Source organism: Hyaena hyaena, unplaced genomic scaffold (assembly GCF_003009895.1).
Source record: "Hyaena hyaena isolate Hyena2069 unplaced genomic scaffold, ASM300989v1 scaffold_315, whole genome shotgun sequence".
In the NCBI taxonomy this organism is placed as follows: domain Eukaryota; kingdom Metazoa; phylum Chordata; class Mammalia; order Carnivora; family Hyaenidae; genus Hyaena; species Hyaena hyaena.
The window spans coordinates 1,160,346-1,183,646 of NW_024080948.1; the positions used below are offsets into that span (position 1 = coordinate 1,160,346).

The 23,301-nt window shown below is 37.9% G+C and overlaps 1 protein-coding gene and 1 pseudogene across 3 annotated transcripts in view; one reads left to right on the forward strand and one right to left on the reverse strand.

The window, feature by feature from the left end:
* Positions 1–22,695, forward strand: part of LOC120242776 — a 24,721-nt pseudogene extending 2,026 nt beyond the window's left edge.
* LOC120242797 (agouti signaling protein) overlaps positions 1–23,301 on the reverse strand; it is a 148,344-nt gene that overhangs the window by 101,759 nt on the left and 23,284 nt on the right. The window lies entirely within an intron of this gene.

Consider the following 23,301-nt stretch of genomic DNA (forward strand, 5'->3'; position numbering starts at 1 on the left):
AAAAAAAAAAAAAAAAAAAAAAAAAAAAAAGAAATAGAGGGGTAGTTGGCTCAGTCAGTTAAATGTCCAGCTCAGGTCTTGATCTCAGGGTTGTGAGTTCAAGGCCTGTGTTGGGTTGGGCATGAAGCCTACTTAAAAAAAAAAAAAAGGAATGGAAACAGTGACAAGTAAAGGAATATGATCCAAACTTAGGGAGCCTTATAAAACCATAATATGATTGAAGAATCTTTCACAGAGCTTCCTACTGCCTCATTCCACCTACCCTTTTCCTTCAAAGCAAATGTGCATAAGCATCCCACATAGCAGAATTCATTCTAGTGGGAAGAGTCATCAACTGCGCATAGGCCACTTTATATGGCTTATTTTCTAATCAAATAGGAGTTTGAAAGTAGGCTCTCTAACTCAAGCCCTTATCAACTCTTGTTTGGACAACTCCAAAAGCCTCCTAACAAGGCTTTATACCTTTGTTTTTGTCCTCCTTCAGTCCATCTTCCATACTATTACCAGTAATGTTTCTGAAGTAGAGATCTGTTCATGTCCTTCTCTACTTGAAATCCTTCCCTGGCTTCTTACAGGCTTAATTCTGTTTCCTAAAAATTCATATGTTGAAATCCTAACCTCTAGAAACTCTGATTATGACAGTGTTTAGAGACAGGGTCTTTAAAGAGGTAATTAAATTAAAATGAAGCTATTAGAGTTGGCCCTAATCCAATCTGACTGGTGTCCTTTAGAAAAAGGGGAAATTTAGACACATACACAAACAGAGGAAAGACCATGTGAAGATACATGGAGAAGACAGCCATCTGCAAGCCACAGGGAGGCATCAGAAAAAACCAAACCAGTCAATACCTTGATCTTGGACCTCTATCCTCTAGAATCATAAGAAAATAAATTTTTGGTAGGCATCCCAATCTCTGATATTTTGTTATGTCATCTCTAAAAATACAACTTCTTGATGCCTACAACTTCCTGATGCCTACAACATAAAATGGAAACCTTGGTGTGGCATTCCATTTCTTTCCTGACCCAACTCTTGCTTCTCCAGTGTTATTTCTGACTACTCCCTGTCTTTGACTGTACACTCTAGAACACTTAATGTTTCTTGTCTCTATGCCTCTCCTTGTAGTCTCTTTTTCATTTTATTCTCTAAGATTTAGCTCCTTAGTGCCCTTACCTCCAGGCTGAAAGAGTTATCCCTCCCCTACTGATGTGAGGTCTTGAATGGGAGACACTGTTTAGTTTATCTTTATGTCTCCAAACTCCATCCACTGGTCTGTTCACAGGCAAATGTCAATACATATCTGTTGATCTGAACTGAGAATGAGTGGAGAGGGAAGAGTAGTAGGGAAACACTTCTCCATCTTAGTGATCTCCTTGCTCCATGGTGAGAAGTCAATTTACCCCTCTGTGTCAAGGCTTCTAGCTGACAGCTTCCATGTCTAATTTCAAAGTAAGAAAAAGCTGGCACTGTGGAATTCAGGACACTGAGAACATCATTTATGAATTTCATCTGTCTCCATTGTGTCCTTTTTCTCTAGCCTTCAGTTCCTTCTTTATTAGGTTCTTCAGAGTCCTAATTCTGTCTAAATGTGGGTTTTTCCATGAGGCATAAGTAATTCCTGGAGGATATAGGGATTTTCTTTCTCTCTCCCTCTGTTCCCATTTCTCCCTATGCTTTATTCTTATTCTCTCCCACCATAGAAGGGCTTCTTCTATGCCACCAGGGAGGAAAGGTGTAGCATCTTTAAATTTACACAGTTGCAATTTTTTTGCATCCCAAGTGGAAAAAAAGATTATTTTTCTTCTGGGAAAAAAACTCTAACTTTCTTTGGTCAAATGTCTGTTCCTCAGATCAGTTACTGTTGTAGGGGAATGCAGCGCTATGATGTCTAGATCTGAGAAAAATTCTCCATGCTGCCCTCCCTCCTCTCCTGGCAACACACACAGATGCTTTGGCTAGTGGGGTGGGGGCAGAGTCTTCCCAGACAAATTTACTAGCTACAACACATATTAGAGTGCTGACAAAGACTTGTACACAAATGTTTATAGCTGCTTTTTAATAGCCGTAAACTGGAAAATACTCTAATGTCTACCAATAGGTGACTAGATATGCAAATTGTGAGATATAAATCCAGTGAAATCTCAGCAGTAAAAAAGGATGAACTACTGTTCTACACAACAACATGGGTGAACCTCAAAAACATCAAGCTGAACAAAAGGAGCCAAACATGAGTATAGACTATATGATTCTATTTCATTAAAACTTTAAAAAAGACATACCTAATTTATAATGACAGAAATCTATAGTGGTTGTCTAGGAGTGTAAGTGTAGGACTGACTGAAAAGGGGGCACAGAGGAACTTTTTGAGGTAATGATAAAATTTTATAGATTGAATCATGGTAGTTACAAAGGTGTATTCATTTGTCAAGTCACCAGGCTATACACTTAAAATGGGCGCATTTTACTGTATATAAATTATGCCTTGAAAATGTGATATTAAAATATATATATATATATAATGTGAATACAGAGCTTCTATGATAATAATCAAAATGTTGATCTTTCAGTACAAAACCCAAGATCCTTGGACCCAACTCCACTTTAGTCAAACCTCTAACTGTCCCTGCAGCCTTGTCTCTCATTGTGCCCCTCTCCTAGATTACACTTTGGCATTCTCAAATTAATTTCAGCTTCTTAAAAATTCTAAGCTGTTTTCCTGCTACCAAGTCTTTATGCACTTTATGCACTGTGCCTCTGCCTATAATAATAGTTCACCAGGCAAACAACTCTATCTTGGGACTCATCCAGCATCACCTGCACTGCCTTTCTAGATTGCTTTAGGCAGCATGTACAGATAGTATGTCCTTTTCTCTGCACCACACAATAGACACTCTCTTGCTTTCACTTGTTTGCACATTGGCTCCTCTACTAGATTCTGAATTCCTAATTAAGGTCAGGTATGAAAGAAGTTTCTTCCATCAAAATAACTTTAGGGGTATTTAAAATACTTGGAAAATATAGATTAAGCTAAAATTTCTTAAATGCTTACTGTGTGCCAGGAATTGCTAGAATTTTTCTTATTCTGATTAGGACTACTTGGTCTTTGACTGTGATATCAGTGTTTCAGAGGAAATCTATAAGCTGGACCAGTATAATCTAGCAACACTGGATTTCTCTAAAATGTCAAACATTCTCCTAAACATTGTTTTAACTACAAAGAACTTTTCTTCTAATTATTGAATCCATATGTATTTCAAGGAAAATGTAATTCCTTTTTAATTCATTCACATGCAATCCATCACAGTTTTACTTTTAAGAGCTATTTGATGTTCCAGACGCCATTAGAACCCCTATAATGCCAATTTCTGAGAAAATGAGGATGTGGGTAAAGTTAAGCAAAACCAAATGTTACCAAAATCCTCAAGGATTAAAGCAGCATCTTTTTTTAATGGAAATTATTGTTTTTATATTTTATTTTATTTGGAAATGATCTAGATATTAAATAACTGTCACTTGCCTTAAATTAATATAACTTTAAACGTTCCAAGTTACCAAAAACTTTCGGAAACCAATTTTATTTTTGTTATTGAAGTATATTTGATATACAATGTTATATTAGTTTCAGGTGTATAACATAATGATTCAACAATTCTGTACATTACTCAGGGCTCACTACAATATGTGTAGTCACCATCTGTCACTATACAGTGTTATTACAATATTAATTACTATATTCCTTATGCTGTACTTTTCATATCCATGACTTATTTATTTTATAACTGAAAATGTGTACCTCTTAATCCCCTTCACCTATTTCACACATCTCCCCACTTATCTCTCCTCTGCCAACCAAGGGATTAAAGCAGAATCTTAAGGAAGGAAGTGAAGACACTGTGAAGAACAGAGTGGTTTGAGACCCCTGGTCTGTGGAGGAAAGACTGGGGTGTCACCATTTTCTCCCCATCACCAGCAAGGTGGGGCTTCAGGGAAGGGAGAGTGGGCCCACAGTGGAAGTGGGCCCACCTACACCAAATCACAACCCTCTGTGCCTGATAACTGTGTATCCACTGGAGATTGACACTGACCAACCAGACAGCCCCTCCTTCAGACCAGTGCTGCCACCAGTTCCAAGGTACCAAGCATTTTTGCATTTTCTGATTTAATACTTGGACAATTCTTTTTTTTTTTAATGCTTTATTTATTCTGAGAGAGATAGCATGAACAGGGGAGGGTGAGAGAGAGAGGGAGACAAAGAATCTGAAACAGGCTTCAGGCTCTGAGCTAGCTGTCAGCACAGAGCCCGACGCGGGGCNAAAAGATAGCAAGGCCATAACTCTTCTACTGCAAGAACCGGCTGCTATTTTGTGTTGGGTTGCACAGGATTTTGTTAAGCCTGGTCAGATCACATGAAACCAAGTACTGAAAGATGTTCTGAGGAAATTCTTGAAAGCATTTTTATTTTTTTTAATTTTTTTAAAAATGTTTTATTTATTTCTAGGAGAGAGAGAGAGAGCAGCGTGATCAGGGGAGGGTCAGAGAGACAAGGAGTCACAGACTGAAACAGGCTCCAGGCTCTGAGCTGGCAGTCAGCACAGAGCCCGACGCGGGGCTCGAACCCACGAACCGCGAGATCATGACCTGAGCCAAAGTCAGACGCTTAACCGACTGAGCCACCCAGGCGCCCCTGGAAAATTCTTATTATATATGTATATAATCTTTCTTTTCTCCTTCTTATTTCTTCCCTCCTCTACTCTGGTTATTCTGGTTTAATAGTTTAATAGTTTAATCTATTCTCTCTATACCTGTTCTACATCTCCTTCTTTATTTTCCTCTCTCTGTATTAAGCTGTATAGTTTCTCTGCCTGGTCAATTTTCTTTTCTTTTCTTTTTCCCCCTGCCCTGTTGTTTGTTGTAGGTGGTGGTTTTGTTATTTGTTGTGTTTTGTTTTTTGTTTGTTTGTTTTCTTTTCCAGGGCTACTTCAATGAACAAATCAAAGCACACCTGGTGGAGGGTCCAAAACATCACTATGGGTAGGGAGATACAGCAATTAAAGTCACAACAACAAAGAGCAGGCAACACACTCCAAAAAACATCTTTTGAAGGGCAAGGCGCTGGACAGTGTATGACCCCTACATAATATAGTAGTGCCCGCAGGTGCAGGATACATAACAAGCTTTTAAAACACATAAGGGACAGAAAACTAGCCAAAAGGATGAAATGGAAGAATTCTCCTCAGAAGAAATTCCAGGAAGAAATAGCAGCTAAAGAATTGATCAAAACAGACATAAACAATATAACTGACCAAAAATTTAGAATAATAGTCATAAGATTAATCGCTGGACTTGAAAATAAAAAAAAGCCTGGAAGAGAACAGAGAATCTATTGCTGCAGAGATCAAGGGACTAAAAGATAGTCATGATGAATTTAAAAATGCTGTAAATAAAGTGCAAAATAAACTAGAGGTGGTGACAGAGAGGACTGAAGAGACAGAGGGGAGAATAAGTGAAATAGAAGATAAAAAATTCTAGACCACAAGAATTAGAGAACTAAGTGATTCAATGAAACATAATATCTGTATCATAGGAGTTCTAGAAGAAGAAAAGAGAGAAAAGTCAGAAGGTGTACTTGAACAAATCATAGCTGAGAACCTCCCCAATCTGGGAAAGGAAAGAGACATTGAAATCCAGGAAGCACAGAGAACTCCCTTCAGAAGTAACTTGGATCAATCTTCTGCATGACATATCGTAGTGAAACTTGAAATATACAAAGATAAAGAGAGAATCAGGGACAAACAGGCCTTGACATACAAGCGTAAACACGTAAGGGTAGTAGCAGACCTATCTACTAAAACTTCGCAGGCCAGAAGGGAGTGTCAGGAAATAGTCAATGTGCTGTATAGGAAAAATGTGCAGCCAAGAATCCTTTATCCAGCAAAGCTGTCATTCAGAATAGAAAGACAGATAAAAGATTTTCCCAGACAAACAAAAACTGAAGGAGTTCATCACCACTAAACCAGCCCTATAAGAGAAATTAAGGGGGACTCTGTGAGTGGAATGTTGCCAAGACCACAAGGGACCAGAGACATCACTTACAAGCATGATACCTACAGATAACACAATGACTCTAACTCCATATCTTTCAATAATAACACTGAACATAAGTGAACTAAATGCTCCTGTAAAAAGACATAGGGTATCAGAATGGATTAAAAAAACAAAAAAACAAGATCTATCTATTTGTTGTCTACAAGAGACTTATTTTAGATCTAAGGACACCTTCAGACTGAAAGTGAGGGGATGGAGAACCATCTATCATGCTACTGAGTGAAGTCAAAAGAAAGTTGAAGCAGCCATACTTATATCAGACAAACTAGATTTTAAACTAAAGACCAGGGGCATCTGGGTGGCTCAGTTGGTTAAGCGTCCGACTTCAGCTCAGGTCATGATCTCATGGTCCATGGGTTGGAGCCCCGGGTCGGGCTCTGTGCTGACAGCTAGCTCACAGCCTGGAGCCTTTTTGAGATTCTGACCCTCTCCTGCCCACGCTGTCTGTCTGTCTGTCTGTCTGTCTGTCTCTCTCTCTCTCTCTCTCTCAGAAATAAATAAAACATTAAAAAAATTTAAACTAAAGACCATAATAAGAGATGAAGAAGGGCATTATATCATAATTATGAGGTCTATCCATCAAGAAGAGCTAACAATTATAAATGTTTATGCACTCAATTCAGAAACACCCAAATATATAAAATAATTAATCTCAAAGGTAAGCAATCTTATTGGCAAGAATGTAGTAATTGCTCCATTTACAGCAATGGACAGATCATCTAGGCAGAAAATCAATAAAGAAACAATGGCCCTGAATGAGTCACTGGATCAGATGGACTTGACTATATTCAGAGCTTTTCATCCTAAAGAAGCAGAAAATACACATTCTTCTCAAGTGCACATGGAACATTTTCCAAGATAGATCACATACTGGGTCACAAAACAGCCCTCAATAAATATAAAAGAATTGAAATCATACCATGCACATTTTCAAATCACAATGCTATGAAACTTGAAATCAACCACAGAAAAAAGTTTGGAAAACCTCCAAATGGATGAGGTTAAGGAATATCCTACTAAAGAATGAATGGGTCAACCAGGGAGTTAAAGAAGAAATTTTAAAATATATAGATATAAATTAAAATGAAATCACGACACTCCAAACCCTTTGGGAAGCAGCGAAAGCAGTCCTAAGAGGAAAATTCCTTGCAATCCAGGCCAATCTCAAGAAACAAGAAAAATCCCAAATACAAAATCTAACAGTGCACCTAAAGTAACTAGAAGAAGGACAGCAAAGAAACCCCAAGTCCAGCAGAAGAAGAGAAAAAATAAAGATCAGGGCAGAAGTAAACAGTATAGAATCCAAGAAAACAGTAGAACAGATCAATGAAACTAAGAGCTGGTTTTTTGAAAAAATAAAATTGATAAACCCCTAGCCAGACTTCTATACATTATTCCGTGCTCATCATGGTAAGTGTACTCTCTCATCCTTATCACCTACTTCACTCATTCACTCATCCCCCTACTCTCTGTTTCTTGGTTTGTCTTTCTTTCCTTTTTTCTCCCCCTTTGCTCATTTGTTTTGTTTCTTAAATTCCACATATGAGTGAAATCATATGGTATTTGTCCTTCTCTGACTGGCTTATTTCACTTAGGATTATACTCTCTAGGTGCATCCATGTTGTTGCAAATAGCAAGATTTTATTCTTTTAAAAAACATTTTTAATGTTTATTTATTTTTGAGAAAGAGAGAGAGAGAGAGAGAGAGAGAGAGCAAGGGGCAGAGAGAGGGGGAGACACAGAATCCAAAGCAGGCTCCAGGCTCTGAGCTGTCAGCACAGAGCCTGATGCGGGGCTCAAACCCACGAACTGGGAGATCATGACCTGAGCCAAAGTCAGACACTTAACTGACTGAGCCACCCATGCACCCCAAGATTTTATTCTTTTTAATGACTGAATTGCTTTTTGAATTATATATATATATACACACATATATATGTAACAATATAATTCAGTCTGTATATATGAGTATATATAATTCTCTCTCTCTCTCTACACACACACACACACACACACACACACACTATAGTATACTATATATATACACCACACCTTTATCCATTTATCTATCATTGGACATTTGGATTGCTTCTATAATTGGGCTATTATAAATAATGCTGCAATACATGTAAGGGTGCATGCATCCCTTTGAATTGGTATTTTTGTGTTTTTTTGGTAAATATCCAGTAATGCAATTACTGGATTGTAGGGTAGGTAGTTCCATTTTTAACTTTCTGAGGAACCTCCATACCATCTTCTACAGTGGCTCTGCTAGTGTGTACTCCCACCAACAGTGCATGAGGGTTCCTATTTCTCTACATCCTCTCCAACACTGATTGTTTCTCAATGTTTTTGTTGTTAGCCATTCTGACAAGGTGATATCTCATTGTGGTTTTAATTTGCATTTCCCTGATGATGAGTGATATTGAGCATCTCTTCATGTATTTGCTGGCCATCTGCATATCTTGATGGAGAAATGTCTTTTCATGTCTTCTGCTCATGTTTAATTGGATTATTTGCTTTTGGGTGCTGAGCTGTATCATTCCTTTATACATCTTGAATAAAAACCCTTTATTGGATATATCATTTGCAAATATCTTCTCCCATTCAGTATGTTGTTTTTTTGTTTTGTTTTGTTGATTGTTTCCTTTGCTGTGCAGAAGTTTTTGTTTTGATGTAGTCCCAACAGTTTATTTTTGCTTTTATTTCTCTTGCCTCAAGAGACATATCTAGGAAAATGCTGCTATGGCTGATGCCAGAGAAATTACTGCTTGTGCTTTCTTCTAGGATTTTTATAGTTTCAGGTCTTACATGTAGGTCCTTAATCTATTTTGAATTTATCTTTGTATATGGTATAAGCCAGTAGTAGTTTCCTTCTTTTGCATGTAGCCATCCAGTTCTCCCAACACCGTTTGTTGAAGCTGTCTTTTTCCCATTGCATATTCCTTCCTCCTTTGTCAACGATTAATTCACCGTATAAACATGGATTTATTTCTGGGCTTTCTATTCTATTCCATTGATCTATATGCCTATTTTTGTGCAGGCACCAGACTGTTTTGATTAGTGCAGCTTTGTAATATAAGTTGAAGTCTGGAACTATGATATCTCCAGTTTTGTTCTTTTTTTCAAGATTGTTTTGGCTATTTGGGGTCTTGCTTCTTCAAATCATGCTGTTCTGGTAACTCTCACAGAAAAGTGTGGCAGTTGGCTTGCCCTGCTCCACAGTTCTCCCACACCTCCTAGGCACTAGGCTGGGATTCAAAACCCAGTGTCTTAAGTGGCCCTACACCACGTGGATTCTGTTCTGATGTAGTGCCAATCGGCCCTATTGATAAAGGGCCTTTGGCTGGCACCTGTAAGGTCTTTTGTCCTTGGGGATGCAATAACCCTCTTCCCACAGGATTCGAGAAAGGGGACTGTTCTCTCCCAGTTTGCCCCTGAGATCACTACCATGCCCAGGGGCTGGCTCACTCCCTGTCCCCTGCCACCAGGTGTGCGCCCATAGCCAGGATAAAAGTCACACACTTTTGAAAACTCCAATCTTCAGCTCCTGAAGCTGTTTACAAAGTAGAAACTGGCACTCTCTGTATTTCTTGTTCCTCAGTCCATGGTCCAGAGAGGTTTTCCTCTTGTACTAATTCAGTACTGCAATCCACCTCTTTCTCTTCTTTCTGTCTTTCCACAGAAGGGATTCCCTCCCCTTTGTGCCTACGTTATTTTATCTCCCCCAATTCACATACATGCACCTCTGTCCCACCAAGCTGTCTCCCTCTACCTGTGGAGATCTTTCTTTCACTCTGCAGAATGATTTCCTGGGTGTTCCAAGTGTTCTTACCTCGATACAGCTGTATTTGAGGGACAAGGGAAATTCCAGTCCCCTTAATTCTCCACTATCTTAACTCCTCTCTGTATGTTGGTTTTGTATCCTGCAACCTTACTGAATTCATTTATCAGTACTAATAGTTTTTTGGTGGAGTCTTTAGGGTTTTCTAGGTAGAGTATCACGTTGGCTGCAGAGTGAAAGTTTTTACTTCTTCCTTAACAATGTAGATGCCCCTTATTCCTTCTTCTTGTCTGATTGATGTGGCTGGGATTTCCAGTACTATGTTAAATAATAGTGGTGAGAATGGACATCCTTGTCTTTTTCCTGATCTTAGGGGAAACGCTCTCCGCTTTTCACCACTGAGAATGATGATAACTGTGGGTTTTCATAAAAAGCCTTTATTTTGTTGAGGTATGTTCCCTTTAATCCTGCTTTGTTAAGGCTTTTTATCATGAATGGATGTTGCACTTTGTCAAATGCTTTTTCTCCATCTGTTGAAATGATCATATGGTTTTTATCCCTTTTTTAATTGATGTGATGTATCATATTGGTTGACTTGCAAATATTGAGCAACCTTTGCATCCCAGGGATAAATCCTACTTGTTTGCAGTGAATGACTTTTTTTAATGTATTATTGGATTCAGTTTGCTAATATTTTGTTAAGGATTTTTGCATCTACGTTATTCAGAGATATCGGCCTGTAGTTCTCTTTTTTTATTGTGTTTTTATCTGATTTGGGGATCAATGTAATTTTGGCTTCATAGAACAAATTAGGAAGCTTTTCTTCCTCTTCTATTTTTTTTTGGGGGGGGGAATAGTTTGAGAAGAATAGGTACCTACTCTTTAAATGTTTGGTAGAATTCACCTGTCAAGACACCTGGCCCTGGACTTCGGCTTGCTGGGAGTTTTTTGATTACTGATTCAATTTCATTGCTGGTAATCAGACTGTTCAAATTTTCTATTTCTTCCTGATTCAGTTTTGGGAGGTTAGGCATTTCTAGAAAATTATCCATTTCTTCTAGGTTGTACAATTTGTTGGCATATAATATTTCATAATTTTCTCTTACAATCTTTTGTATTTCTGTGGTGTCAGTTGTTGTTTCTCCTCTTTCACTTCTCATTTTATTTTTTGGGGTCCTTTTTTTTATGAGTCTGGCTAAAGGTTATTGATTTTGTTGATCTTTTCCAAGAACCAACTCCTGGTTTCATTGATCTGTTCTCTTTTGTTGTTGCTGTTGTTGTTTTGTTTATTTGTTTCTATTTTGCTTATTTCTGCTCTAATCTTTATTATTTCTTTCCTTCAACTAGTTTTGAGGTTTGTTTTTTATTCTTTTTCTGGTTCTGTTAGATGTAAGGTTCAATTGTTTATTTAAGATTTTTCTTGCTTCTTGAATTTACCTGTATTGCTATAAACTTTCCTTTTAGAACAGCATTTGCTGCATCCTGCCAATTTTGAACCATTGTGTTTTCATTTTCATGTAACATTTTCATTTGTCTCCATGTTTAATTTCATTTCATCTTTGATTGTTTGGTTGACCCATTCATTGTTTAGTAGCATGTTATTTAACCTCCCATGTGTTCATATGCTTTACAGTTTTCTCTTGTGGTTGATTTCTAGTTCCATAGCACTGTGGTCAGAGAAGATGTATGGTATGACTTCAGTATTTTTTAATTTGATCAGAGTTGATTTGGGTCCTAATATGTGATCTATTTTGGAGGATGTTTCATGTTCACTTGAAAACAATGTGTATTCAGCTGTTTTAGAATGGAATGTTCTGAATATATCTGTTAGATCCATCTTGTCCAATATGTCATTCAAAGCCACTGTTTTCTTGTTTGGATAATCTGTCCATTGATGTAAGTGGGGTGTTAAATTCCCTTACTATTATTGTATTATTATTGATTAGTTCCTTTATGTTTGGCATTAACTGATTTATATATTTGAATTCCTACATGTTGGGTGCATAAATATTTACAATTGTTATATCTTCTTATTGTATTGTACCAGTTATGATTATATAGTGTCCTTCTTTGTCTCTTGTTACAGCCTTGGTTTTAAAGTCTATTTTTACTATATAAGTATTGCTACTCTGTCTTTCTTTTCACTTCCATTTGCATAACAAATGTTTCTCCATCCCTTCACTTTTGATCTGCAGTTATCTTTAGGTCTGAAATTAGTCTCTCATAGGCATTATCCATTCCATCATTCCATGTCTATTGATTGGAGCATTTAGTTCATTTACTTACAAAGTAATTCTTTTTTTTTTTTAATTTTTTTTAATGTTTTATTTATTTCTAGGAGAGAGAGAGAGAGAGAGACAGCGTGAGCGGGGGAGGGTCAGAGAGAGAGGGAGTCACAGACTGAAGCAGGCTCCAGGCTCTGAGCTGGCAGTCAGCACAGAGCCCGACGCGGGGCTCGAACCCATGAACCATGAGATCATGACCTAAGCGAAAGTCGGACGCTTAACCGACTAAGCCACCCAGGCGCCCCACTTACAAAGTAATTCTTGATATGTGTGTATTTGTTGGCATTTTTCTTTTACTTGTTTTATGGTTGCTTTTGTATTCCTCTCTGTTTCTTTCTTCTCTTGCTCTCTTCCCTCATGATTAGTTGGCTTTCTTTAGGGAAATACTTGTGATTTCTCACTCTTTTTTTTTATATCTATTATTATATGGTTTATATATAATATCTTCTGCATATAGCAGTCTATATTAAGCTGATAGTCACTTAATTTTGAACTCATTCTTAATCCTCTCCATGTTTCAGATATTTGATATAATATTTTACATCCTTTTATTTTGTCCTTCTCTTGGTTGCAAATTTTTCCTTTTCAGCACTTTGAATTTTTATGCCATTCCCAGGGCGCCTGGGTGGCTCAGTTGAGCGTCCGACTTCGGCTCAGGTCATGATCTCATGGTTCGTTGGTTCTAGCCCCGCATCGGGCTCTGTGCTGACAGCTCAGAGCCTGGAGCCTGCTTCTAATTCTATGTCTCTCTCTCTCTCTGACCCTCCCCTGCTCACGCTGTCTCTATCTCTTTCTCAAAAATAAATAAAACATTAAAAAAATTTATTATGCCATTCCCTTCTAGCCTGCAAAGTTTCTGCTAAAAAATCAGCTGATAGTCTCATAGGGTTTCCTTTGTATATAATTGTCTTCCTTTTATAATTGTATAAAATTTTTATCACTATTTTTTGCTATTTTAATTAATACATATCTTGGTGTGGACCTCTTTGGGTTGAATTTGGTAGAGGATTTTTGTGCCCCTTGAATCTGGATCTCTGTTTTACTCCTCAGATTCAGGAAATTTTCAGTTATTATTTCTTGAAATACATTTTCTGCCCCTGTTTTTCTTCTCTATAATGCAAATGTTATTATGCTTGATGGAGTCACTAAACTCTCTAATAAATCTATTTTCATTATGCAGTATTTGTTTGTCCCTCACCTGTTCAGCTTGATTGATTTCCATTATTCTATCCTTCAGGTTACTTATATATTCCTCTGCTTCCTATAGCCTACTATTTATTCCATCTAGTGTATTTTTAATTTCATTTACTGAATTCTTCATCTCTGGTTGTTATTTTTTTTCCCTGTCTCTTTGTCAAGGGTCTCCCTGATGTCCTCCACCCTTTTCAGAAGTCCAGTGAGTATCTCCATGATTATCACTTTAAGTTATTTATCAGGCATATTATATATTTCTATTTTGCTTAAACCTCCTGTTGTGATTTTGTCCTGTACTTTCATTTGGGACATATTCCTCTGTCTTCTCATTTTGTCTACCTCTCTGTGTCTGTTTCTATGTGTTAGGCAAGTCAGCTACATCTTTTGCTCTTGAAAGTAGTGGTTTTATGTGGAAGAGGTCCTGTAGTGCCCTATAGTGCAGTGTCCCCTGTTCACCAGAACCTGACACTTCAGGGAATTTTTTTTTTCTTTTTTAAATTAAGTAGTTTATTGTCAAGTTGGTTTCCATATAACACCCAGTGCTTACCCCCACAAGTGCCCTCCTCCATGCCCATCATCCCCCTTCCCTTCCCCCCGACCCCCATCAGCCCTAGGTTTGTTCTCGGCGTTCAAGAGTCTCTCATAGTTTGCCTCCCTCCCTCTCCCCCACTATTTACCCCCTTATTCTCCCCCATGGTCCTCCGTTAAGTTCCTCCTAATCCTCCTATATGTGCAAACATATGGTATCTGTCCTTCTCTGCCGGACTTATTTCGCTCAGCATAACATCCTCAAGGTCCATCCATGTTGCTACGCATGGCCAGATTTCATTCTTTCTCATTGCCATGTAGTATTCCATCATATAGATAAACCATATCTTCTTGATCCATTTGTCCGTTGATGGACACTTAGGCTCTTTCCATGTTTTGGCTATTGTTGAGAGTGCTGCTATGAACACTGGGGTACATGTGCCCCTATGCATCAGCAGTCCTGTATCCCTTGGGTAAATTCCTAGCAGTGCTATTGCTGGGTCATAAGGGAGTTCTACTGTTAATTTCTTGAGGAATTTCCATACTGTTTTCCATAGTAATTACACCAATTCACATTCCTACCAACAGTGTATGATGGCTCCCTTTTCTCCACATCCTTGCCAACATCTGTTATTTCTTGTATTTAAAAAAAATTTTTTTTTAACATTTATTTGTTTTTGAGACAGAGAGAGACAGAGCACAAGCTGGGGAGTGGCAGAGAGAGAAGGAGACACAGAATCTGAAACAGGCTCCAGGCTCTGAACTGTCAGCATAGAGCCCGACACGGGGCTCGAACTCACAGACCAGACTGCGAGATCATGACCTGAGCCGAAGTCAGCCGCTTAACCGACTGAGCCACCCAGGTGCCCCTATTTCTTGTATTTTTAATATTAGCTTTCTGACTAGGGTGAGGTGATATCTCATGGTGGTTTTGATATATACTTTCCTGATGATTAGTGATGTCGAGCATCTTTTCATCTGTCTGTTGGTTATCAGTATGTCTTCTTTGGGAAAATGTCTATTCAGGTCCTCTGACATTTTAAAATCAGATTGCTTGGAGCTTTTTTTTTTGTGTTGAGAACAAACTGGTGGTTGCCAGAGGGGAGGTAGATGGGATGATGGGCAAAATAGATGAATGGGGTTAAGAGGTACAAATGTCTAGTTATAAAAGAAGTAAGCCACAGAGATGAAAAGTACAGCATGGGAAATATAGCCCATGTCAGTAGCACTCTAATAATGTTGTACAGTGACTACACTTCTGGTGAGCATGGAGTAATATATAGAATTGTTGAATTAATATGTTATAAACCTGAAACTAATATAACACTGTATGTTAATTACACTTCAATTCAAAAAATCTCAGAATTTGGGCATCTGGGTGGCTCAGTTGGTTAAGCATCCGACTTTGGCTCAGGTCACGATCTCACGGTCCATGAGTTTGAGCCCTATGTTGGGCTCTGTGCTAACAGTTCAGAGTCTGGAGCCTGCTTCAGATTCTGTGTCTCCCTCTTTCTCTCCCCCTCCTCTGCTCATGCTCTGTCTCTCTCTGTCTCAAAAATAAATAAACATTAAAATTTTTTTTAAAAATTAAAAAAAATTTAAATAAATAAATAAGTAAATAATCTCGGAATTGAATTGAAAGTTGTAGTGAACCCTAAATTAAGTTAAAATGAGAGCAAGTGAAATGAAATATAAAATATGATGAAAAATTATCTTATCTTTGCAAACTAAATGTGTACTTTTAATTAAATGTTTTCTTTTGAGATTAAGAAAAGGACTGGTTAAATAAATTACAATATATCTACACAATGATATACAGAATGGCCACAGAGTCTAGAAACACAGAGTTATTTAAAAATCAGATATTCACCCCCTTCTTGTGTACCCACTTCTGGTGGACAATAAAAGGACAGGTTTATTTGGTGAAACGAATGCCACAATCAACTGAGGCAATGCACTTCATATGCATATGCAGAGTTTGAGGGAAATACTGCATTTATGTATCATGTTCATTGCAATTTGCACAGCTCATTGAACTATACATTGCTAATGAAGGATAACTCACTGAACATCTCATATCGATATGATTTGTAATATCATATCAATAAATCAATTGTTATGTGTATTTGTCTATTTTTCCAGACTTTTATAGGCCCTCTATATTATGCAGTTTTAGTTTTAATAATAGGAAGAAAGATCTAACAGTATTGACATAAAAAGATCACAATTTATTAATGGAAAAAATTATAGAATAGAATGCATTGTATGATGCCAGCTTTGTAAAAGCATGTATGTATTTGTATATGCATCATAAAAATTCTGGAAGGCTTTCATATTTTATTTCCATATTGTTTCATTTTTATGAGCCTTTTTTCCTTTATAATCAGACAACCAATATAAATTTCCATAGGGATGTCTCTACTTTCTGAAGGAAGGAATTTCAGGGAATTTGTGGCCATACTTTGAAAACCACCACATCTCCTGGTTTTGTTTTCACTGAATATACCAGGTCATTTTCTACTACTCTCTCTTTATATATTAAGCAAGAGTTGAAACACAAGAGAGAACACAATGCCCAGTATTCCTACTGACCCAACACAATTATGATCCTGAGTGTTGGTTTCACTTCTTACATTCTCTGAATTTCTATTTTTATAAAAGCATTATATCACAGAATTATTTACTGATGTTACATGAGATATAGTCATATGAAGATGATATAAATCCAAATACATATGTTCAACCATAACATGGTCTTTAAGGTCCATAAAATTAAGACTTATCTGGCAATATCCCAGGCACAGCACAAGGTACTATACATAAATCATATTATACTAACTTCAAGTGTCCCTAATAGATATACATACACATATCAATATGGCTGATCTGATTCTTTTTTTGGCTACTATTTGCATAGAACGAGCTCATGCAAATCTTTCATCTTTTCATTGTATTGGGATCTAACATCAGACTCTCATGGAAAGAATATAGATGAATCATTTTTAAAATCAATTCTACCACTTTCCACCTTCTTATTGGAGTATTTAGTTCATGTACATTTAAATAGTTACTGAGCAATCCCTATCAAATAATACCAGCATTTATTTACAAAGCTAGAACAAACAATCCTAAAATTCGTATGGAACCACAGAAGACCTCATATGTCCAAAGCAAACCTGAAAAACAGAGCAAAAGCTGGAGGCATTATAATTCCGGACTTCAAGCTATATTACAAAGCTGTAATCATCAAGACAGTAGAGTACTGGCACAAGAATAGACACATAGATCAATGGAACAAGAATAGAGAACCCAGAAATGGACCCACAACATATGGCCAACTAATCTTTTTGACAAAGCAAGAAAGAATATCCAAAGGGAAAAAGACCATCTCTTCAGCAAATGGTGTTGGGAAAACTGGACAGTGACATACAGAAGAATGAACCTGAACCGTTTTATTACACCATACACAAAAATAAAATTCAAAATGGATTAAAGACTTAATCGTAAAACAAGAAGCCATCAAAATCCTAGAGGAGACTACAGGCAATAACCTCTTTGACCTTGGCTGCAACAACTTCTTTCTTGACATGTCTCCAGAGGCAAGGAAAACAAAAGCAAAAATGTACTATTGGGACCTCATTGAGATAAATAACTTCGATGCACCTGGGTGCCCCAGTCAGTTAAGCGTCCAACTCTTGATTTCAACTCAGGTCATGATCTTGCAGTTTCGTGGGTTACAGCCCCACATTGGGCTCTGCACTAGTGGCACAGATCTCTGTCTCCCTCTCTCTCTACCACTCCCTCACTCACACGGTCTCTGTCTCTCTCAAAATAAATAAATAAACTTAAAAAAAAATCTTCTGCACAGTGAAGGAAACAACCAGCAAAACTAAAAGGCAACCTAAAGAATGGGAGAAGATATTTGCAAATGACGTATCAGGTAAAGGGTTAGTATCCAAAATCTATAAAGAACTTCTCAAACTCAACACCCAAAAAACAAATAATCCGGTGAAGAAATGGGCTGAAGACATGAACAGACACTTCTCCAAACAAGACATCCAGATGATTGACAGACACATGAAAAATGTTCAACATCACTCATCATCAGGGAAATACAAATCAAAACCACAATGAGATACCACCTCACACCTGTAAGAATGGCTAAAATTAACAATTCAGGCAACAACAGATGTTGGTGAAGAGGTGGAGAAAGAGGAAGGAACCCTTTTGCACTGCACTGGTGGGAATAGCAAACTGGTGCAGCCACTCTGGAAAATAGTTTGGAGGTTCCTCAAAAAATTAAAAATAGAACTACCCTATGATCCAGCAACTGCACTACTAGGTATTTATCCAAAGGATACAGGAGTGCTGATTTGAAAGGGCACATGCAACCCAATGTTTATAGCAGTGCTATCGACAATAGCCAAAATATGGAAAAAGCCCAAATGTCCATCAACTGATGAAGGGATAAAGAAGATATGATATATGGACTATTAGTCGGCAATCAAAAAGAATGAAATCTTACCATTTGCAACAAATTAGTGTATTATGTTAATACACTAATAAGTCAGAGAAATAAGCGAAATAAGTCAGTCAGAGAAAGACAAATATCATATGACTTCACTCATATGTGGAATTTTAAACAAATGAACATAAGGGAAGGGAAGCAAAAATAATATAAAAAGAGAGGAAGACAAACCATAAGAGACTCTTAAATACAGAGAACAAACTTAGAGTTGCTAAGGAGGGGGTTCAGGTGGGGGGAAGGGCTACATGGGCGAGGGGCATTAAGGAGAACACTTGTTGGGATGAGCACTGGTGTTATATGTAAGTGATGAGTCACTAAATTCTATTCCTGGAATCATTATTACACTATATGTTAACTAACTTGGATTTAATTTTTTAGAAAACTTTTTAAATAAATAAATAATTACTGATAACTTGTGGTGAGGATAGCATATCCTCATTATGAGGATAGCATATAGAGCTGTCTAATCACTATTTTTATACCTGAAAATAATGTAATATTGTGTGTCAACTATACTTCAATTAAAAAAAGAAATAAAGAATCACAATTACTGATTCAAGAAAGAAAGAAACCCACCATACCATATAATTTCCTCTAGTAAAAGTGGTGGCATGTATGAGGTCTAAGTAGAAGCTTTAAGAGCCTATGAGTGGTTTGCCTGCCTCTTTTTCTTCTTCCATAAGACAGGCAATATTTCCGACAGAAAGCCTGGGTCCAGGAGTAAAGATGATGTAAGGATGCCTGGGTGGCTCGGTAGGTTGAGCATGTAACTTTGGCTCAGGTCGTGATTACACGATTCATGGGTTTGAGCCCCATGTCAGGCTTTGCTCTTTTGCCAAGCCTGCTTCAGATTCTCTCTCTCTCCACCTCCCCATTTCTCCCCCTGCTTACATGCTCTCTGTCTCTCTCAAAAACAAATGAACATTAAAAAAATAAAAAGATGATGTAGAACAAAGCTACAGTCAGTTCACAATACTGAATGAGAAGTAAACCATTGCCACTGTAAGTCATTAAGATTTGGGTGTTGTCTGTCATCACAGCCTAACCTAGCCTATCATGATTAATATAGTCACTTTTTACTGATCACTGCCAAGAACGCTAGGCATAGTACAAAGTACTTAACAAAGAGTAATCCATTCAATATTTACAACAATGGTAGGTATTATTATCCTCAATGTACAGAAGCATAGAACTATCAGGGTGGCTTTTTCCCCACGTTCCACTTCATCTCTCCAAATCTTTTTTTTTTTTAATTTTTAAAAATGTTTTATTTATTTCTGAGAGAGAGAGAGAGAGAGAGAGAGTGAGCAGGGGAGGGTCAGAGAGAGAGGGAGTCACAGACTGAGACAGGCTCCAGGCTCTGAGCTGGCAGTCAGCACAGAGCCCGACGTGGGGCCCGAACCCACGAACCGCGAGATCATGACCTGAGGCCAAAATCGGACGCTCACCCAACTGAGCCACCCAGGCGCCCCACCAAATCTTTAATCTATACAGAAATGGTTTCTTTGGAGCTCAAAATAATTCGCTAGGAGCTCAAAATAATTCGCTAGGAGCGAAATCTAGCAGATTCAGACAGTTCCAAGACTAGAAGAGATATTATAGATCATTTAATCCTGAGTTCAGCATCCTTCCTTTCTATTTTTAAATTTTTAAAATTTTTTAAATGTTTCACTTATTTCTGAGAGAGAGACAGCGTGAGCAGGGGAGGGTCAGAGAGAGAGGGAGATACAGAATCTGAAACAGTCTCCGCGCTCTGAGCTAGCTGTCAGCACAGAGCCTGACACAGTTCTCGAACCCATGAACTGTGAGATCATGATCAGCACAGAGCCCGATGCGGGGCTCAAACCCACGAACTGTGAGATCATGAACCGAGCCGAAGTGGGACGCTTAACAGACTGAGCCACCCAGGCGCCCCGTTCAGCATCTTTCCTAATTGTACAGCTTCTGATTGAAACACCACCTGTAATAAGAACTTATTACCTAGTAATGCAGTCCATTCTATCTTTGTAGTATCAAGATTACAGAAAAATTCTTCCTTATATTCAGCTAATCCTGATTCCCTGTAAATTTTACCCACTGGTCCTGGTCTTTGAGTCTCACAGACTAAATCTAAATCCTTTTCTTTTGCTTAGCTTTCAGATAGTTTGAGACAATTCTACATTATCTTGGATCTCTTTTTACCACCCTTTTATCCCTTCAAAATCACAAAATATCTGTCCTGTTTTTATGGTTGTAGAGTTCTAATAATGGTTTTTTTGTGCATTTCCTCCTAGTAACATTTGTGCATTTTAGTTAGTTAGTTAGTTAGTTCCTATATTCAATTTAATTTTTTTTTTACAAATAGTTTATTGTCAAGTTAGTTTCCATATAACACCCAGTGCTCATCCCAACAAGTGCTCTCCTCCATGTCCATCACCCCCCTTCCCCCCACACCCATCAGTCCTCAGTTTGTTCTCAGCATTCAAGAGTCTCTCATAGTTTGCCTCTCTCCCTCTCCCCCACTATTTCCCCTCTTCTTCTCCCCCATGGTCCTCCGTTAAGTTCCTCCTAATCCTCCTATATGTGCAAACATATGGTATTTGTCCTTCTCTGCCGGACTTATTTCGCTCAGCATAACACCCTCAAGGTCCATCCATGTTGCTACACATGGCCACATTTCATTCTTTCTCATTGCCATGTAGTATTCCATTATATAGATAAACCATATCTTCTTGATCCATTTGTCCGTTGATGGACACTTAGGCTCTTTCCATGGTTTTGGCTATTGTTGAGAGTGCTGCTATGAACATTGGGGTACATGTGCTCCTATGCCTCAGCAGTCCTGTATCCCTTGGGTAAATTCCTAGCAGTGCTATTGCTGGGTCATAGGGGAGTTCTATTGTTAATTTTTTGAGGAACCTCCACACTGTTTTCCAGAGGGGCTGCACCAGTTTACATTCCCACCAACAGTGTAGGAGGGTGCCCGTTTCTCCACATCCTCGCCAGCATCTAGAGTTCTCTGATTTGCTCATTTTAGCCACTCTGACCGGCATGAAGTGGTGTCTCAGTGTGGTTTTGATTTGTATTTCCCTGATGAGGAGAGATGCTGAGCATCGTTTCATGTGTCTGTTGGCCATCAGGATGTCCTCTTTGGAGAAGTGTCTGTTCATGCCTTCTGCCCATTTCTTCACTGGGTTGTCTGTTTTTCGGGTGTGGAGTTTGGTGAGTTCCTTATAGATTTTGGATATTAACCCTTTATCTGATATGTCATTTGCAACTATCTTTCCCCATTCCATCAGTTGCCTATTAGTTTTATGGATTGTTTCCTTTGCCGTGCAGAAGCTTTTAATCTTGATGAGGTCCCAATAGTTTATTTTTGCTCTTGATTCTTTTGCTTTTGGAGATGTGTCAAGTAAGAAATTGCTGTGGTGGAGGTCAAGGAGGTTGTTTCCTGCTTTCTCCTCTAGGGTTTTGATGGTTTCCTGTCTCACGTTCAGGTCCTTTATCCATTTTGAGTTTATTTTTGTGTATGGTGTGAGAAAATGATCTAGTTTCATTCTTCTCCATGTTGCTCTCCAGTTCTCCCAGCACCATCTGTTAAAGAGGCTGTCTTTTTTCCACTGGATACTCTTTCCTGCTTTGTCAAAGATTAGTTGGCTGTATACTTTTGGGTCCAATTCTGAGCTAATTATGATACCTATTTAACAGAGCTGTTTGTGATTTAAAAATAAAGCTCTAGCTGCCATCTTGCATCCCTGCGTGTGTTCACCTAATCTCAGCTGGTCCACTTGAGACCCCTGAGTACCAACCCTAGTCCCCTTCATGGTCCCATTTCCATTCCAACAAGATGAAAGAAACTACAAGTGCATATTGGTGGGAAAGAAACTGCTCCCCAAAAGAAGAAGGTGATTCACAGAACAGCTACAGCAGATGATAAAAATTTCAGTTTTCCTTAAAGAAGTTAGCGGTAAACAATGTCTCTGGTATTGAAGAAATTAATATGTTCATAAACCAAGGAACAGTGATCCACTTTAACAACCCTAAAGTTCAGGCATCCCTGGCAGAGAACACTTTAACCAGCATCACAGGCCATGCTGAGACAAAACAGCTGACAGAAATGCTCCCCAGTATCTTAAACCAATTTGGTACAGACAGTCTGACTAGTTTAAGAAGATTAGCTGAAGCTCTGCCCAAACAATCTGTGGATGGAAAGCACAGAAAGGAGGATCATGATGAAGTTCCAGATCTTGTGGAGAAATTTGATGAAGCTTCCAAGAATGAAACAAACTGAATTGAGTCAACTTCTGAAGAAGATAAAACTTGAAGAAGTTACTAGGAGCTGCTATTTTATATTATGACTGCTTTTTAAAAATTTTGTTCATGGATCTGATAAAATCTAATATTTTTAAGCCCAAGCCCCTTGGTCACGGCAGCTCTTCAGATTTTGCTTATACGCGATTTATTCTTTGCAGCTAATTAAGCTGAAGAAGCCTGGAAATAAAGTTTGAAACAAGGTTAATAAAGTTCTTTGCCTAGTAAAAAGAATAATTAAGATAATATATTAAGGAGCTTAGAAGAGTGTTCAAAAGAAAACATTCAATGAATATTAGCCATAATAACATAGCCTTAATTGAAAAAATATGCTCTAAAATATATGAAGAGGTTAGTATTATAAATTTATTTATATTTATTTTATTTTATTTTATTTTAATTTTCCTAAAGTGTATTTTAAGTTTCTGAAGGTAATCTGAACTTCTAATATTCTAGGCATTGAGCAAATTGATTCTTACTCTGTTTATACATTTCCAGGTCAGAAAAATTCTCTTCATATCTCCCTCATCAGGCGTCATCCTACTATGCCATAGTTTTATTTGTTTAGATGGGGGACAAATTCTTC